Consider the following 4,298-nt stretch of genomic DNA (forward strand, 5'->3'; position numbering starts at 1 on the left):
GGGGGGGGGGGGGAGGGTTGGTGCTTGTTTCGGTTTTTTTAAAAAAATAAAACTAAAATTTTTTTAAAGAATCAACCTCACTGTAGCCAAAGCCTAAACAAAAAAGGATTTGAGGAATTACCTACAGAACCTGGTTAGTAAGACTTCAAGAACCCATAAAGACAGATGGGAGGGAGGGAGCTTTGCTGTATCAGAACTCTGTGCCTTAAGAGACCCAACACCTAGAGAAGGAGGTTCATAAGTTTATCTATACTTCACATGAAAAAGTGATGGAAAAGAAAAACAAAGCATGGGAAGATGAAGTGGAAAGGACATTAGCGACTGAAGAAAGATGGAGCCAGACAAAGAAAACTTTTTCGTATATATACATGCACTACTGAAGTAATGGTATTAAAGATAAAAAAAATAAAAATAGACAGCCTGAAAGCTAGAAAATGCCAAAGAAAAAAACCCGCTAAAACTGCTTGAGCAGATTTTACTGAACCTTTTGGGCATAAGATTACAAATGGTTGTAAAACTCCCTGCAGCCTAAACCTACCAACCAACATTTGGCTCATCTATTTTTACTATGTGCCATATTAATTTCTCCATCACAGTAATTTATATACAATTCATAATATTTCTATTTTCACAATAACTCTATATAAAGAAATGGTATTATCCCCAGAAACTAATACAAAACTATTCAGCTATTCTCACAGGCCTAGTTTGAGATGATTTTGGTCTGATTTGGGTTGCTTTTTGAAGCAGCCAGCAGCTCCTTAGAACATTCCCGGTGTTTCTGTTTACCATTCTGCAAACTCAAACACAAGGTTAGGTGCCTGAAGAAGATCTACAGCAGCCACATGTGAAAATACCGTGGGGCAATTCAAGCAAATCATTGTGCTCACTTTGTCAGGGACAAGCCTCTAACACAATTCCTAGTACCCTTAATTGGATGGATGGCCCTTCGCTTCCTGTGATGCCAGTAATCCTTCTGCTGGGGGGCTGAGGGGGGGAGCTTTCCGATCAACCCATATGGATCACCAGGGAACCCAGGGTCTTTAGCTCCTAACATCAAAGCTAGCTCAGTACAGTAACAGCAAAAAGGCCGGCACTGAATGTTAAACTGCCATGAAAACACAGCTGAGAAGGATCAGATACGAGGACAAAGCACTAAAAACCCGTTAATCAAGCAGTTTACTAGTTTTGAATCCACTGGGCCCCTCCCTCTTCAACCTCTGGGTGTCCTTCCCAAAAATTGAGGAAACTGTCTCACCTTTCTCTGCTAGACTGCTAAGCACTTCAGTACCTACAAACATACTCAAAGCCTGCTAATCTCATGCTGTTGAGCTGCAAAACGGCTTTCCTTGTCCCTCATTTTGGCCACGACTTTGTTTTGGGAACACTTTGCTGGCTTCCTCTTCTGTGTTGTGTTCAGATAAGCTACTTCCTCCCTAGAAGTTCTGACTGACTCAATTTGATTTGAAAGCGAGACACCTCTACGTGGATGAAATTGTAGCTGAAGGGGAAAAAATAACCCAGAATAAAGAACAGCTCTGCAGATGATTTGAGTAGGTGTTAACAGGTGAATTTACTCTAATAGGCAACACTACTCAGAAATAAAACATGCATGAAAAAAGTTCGAGGCAAAGCTGAGAGAAAACCCTTGAAAAGTAGGTACTCTGGAAACAGGTCATGGTTTGGGAGAAGGAGGGCAAAGGAACAGAAAAAAGAGACTTCAGAAAGCTAAGAGAGCAAATGGGCAGAGGACCATGTCAGAGCAGACAAGATAGGGAAAGCTAAACCATGCACTGCTGGTTCACAAAGCAGCAGACAAAATGTGAGAGCACAGAGGCCAAAACAGGAGAGGAACCTCTGACAGGGACTGCACGATGCACACGGTCAGCCAGGGCGCAAAGGAGAAGCTGTACTAACTGGAAAGGCAACTTAGGGTGCACTACGCAGTGCTTGCATTGGGAGAGAAAAGAGTCAGCATAGAGCAAGAAAAAGTGTGAGGAAACAGGAAAAGGGAATGAATGATCAGGCCATAAATGTAACTATTTTGGCCAAGGAAAAGGCATGAATTTATCAGATCTTTATGATCTAGGTAACTTTCCCAGGCTCTAAACTTCAATATTAACAATTACAATGTTTATTTGGGTCTTTTTTACCTATGCTGCCTCCTTATTAATCAAGGATGGCAAACCACAGAAACAATATGTACCTAACGCATTTCCTCCTTGATCTTATTTGATGAGGGGAAAGCCCCTTTCTGAACGGCTAGAGTTTCTTAAATCTAGATTTTTCTACAATTTAGCAGCTTTTGATTGAGAAATCCGCACAGCCACAGACTTTATTTAGGCAATGAGCACACAGGGACAGTTTCAAGTTGAAGCAAGAAAACTGAGCCTGTGTTTTGATAACATCCCGTTAGCACCACCATTTCAGCAAGAATGCTACCTGAGGACTTCCCACCACTCCTTAACGGGGAACCTTTCCTCGAAGGTTTTCTTCAAATTAATCAATCCTTGATCAAGGTGCCAGAGCAACTCTACAAACAGTTGTAGTTTTCCTGCATATTTGCAGGAAAAATGGAACTGTTTCATAAACTGGAGCTGGGAGCCCATTTTCCTGGGGTGGTCCCACAGCCATCAACCCACTATCAGTATGCAGGACTGAAAAGAAATCACATCATTCCCAACAACAACTGGTGGTCTGGCAAGGAAAAAACATCCTTTCTGGTTTGTCAGCAGCTTAGTACTTTGGAAGTCAGAAATCCATCCTCTGAGAACACAAAAAATGTAATCCAATAACATTAAGCCTTTAATTGGCTTTCACTCACAATTATCAGGTAATATTATAGGTACAGAAGTTGCTATCAGCAACACTCAACTCATTTTGTGGGTTTGCTTAGATACAACGGTTGCTTTACTAAGCTCAGGGGTTTTAAAACTACTTTTCAATCTCACTATTTACTATATGACAAATCCATTAAAGCTCTCAAACATCTGCTTCACACACAAGTCAGAACTTGATTCTATCAGCTAGATTTATGTGTAAAAATGCATAAGAAGATGTTTCAGTTGAAAAAATCCAAGGAAAGTCTATAATTACTGTGGCATATTGTGGCCACAAGCTCCAGTCCTTTAGAACTTAGAGCTAGCTAATAAAATATCTAGGCAAAAAGCTGTTTTTCACAGACTTTGACAGATCTAACTGCCATAATTTCCAGGCTTTGCTCAACCTCAGGATCTACACGAAATTGCCATTTGAAGGTTTGTCCCTCACTGATGGGCACTTGAGTTAAGATTTTCAAGCAATCTTAAACTCCTGCGTTTACATTACGGAATTCTGTCCATTTGTACCACATGGCAATCTGTCTCATAGCAATCAGCAAGCTGATTTGCTGTTTTGGATAGAAATAAACTAATTCTTAGCATCTCAAGTTCAGTCTAGGCAATGACTACATTCAGGTCTGCCCATCTAATCTTTCCTACAAACAACAACAGCAAAAAACCATGTTTGGTCTGTCACTGCAATTTATAACTTTAGGGCTCCTGCTTTATAGGGGTTTTATTAACTTTGGAAACCTAATCCTTGGAAGAACGATGTACCACGTATCCTTCCTGTACACAGCTATTTTATTTTGAAATGGCCTACTGTTTGATCAGAGAGGTTTATGAAGAAAACCAGCCTTTCCTTTCAAGGTAGTTCTGCTGCTACTGTAGGTTTGAAACAGCCTTTTTAACCTAGAAATTGGCTGAAAATTCTGAGAATCAAGGACCACAACGACAATCTAGTGCAAGCAGATTTAAGTACAAGGAATTGGATTCTCCTTCAATAAACCTGGAACAGGAATTTAACAGCAGTGCTCCACCATGAAACATCAATGTTACACCAGGACGATAAAACTTCACCTTCCACAAGCAAGGAAACATTCCACAGGCAGCTACTAGAGCTAGCTGATTCTGCTGTCAGTAACTGCGGGGTTTTTTAAAAAAAATTTAAATTAACAGGCTGACTGAATAATTAATACTGATCTTCTCTAATTCTTGAAAGAGGAAAGAAGATCCAGAACTGTATGCAAGTTACCTTTTAAGCACAGTGGTAAACAGGATGACTCAAGTGGCTACACTACCAGTCTGTTGATATGAATCATTGGTTAAAGCAGACAACACTGATTAAAGGATACTGACATAATTAAGGCCAGCCAACACAGATTTATGGAAGACATTCCATCAAAATATATTTTTGTAGCAGAAATTTCATTGCTCAGGCAAGCAGGTGAAATAATCTTTAATTTCTGCAAGACATTT

Source organism: Buceros rhinoceros, unplaced genomic scaffold, assembly GCF_000710305.1.
Source record: "Buceros rhinoceros silvestris isolate BGI_N320 unplaced genomic scaffold, ASM71030v1 scaffold3159, whole genome shotgun sequence".
NCBI lineage: Eukaryota > Metazoa > Chordata > Aves > Bucerotiformes > Bucerotidae > Buceros > Buceros rhinoceros.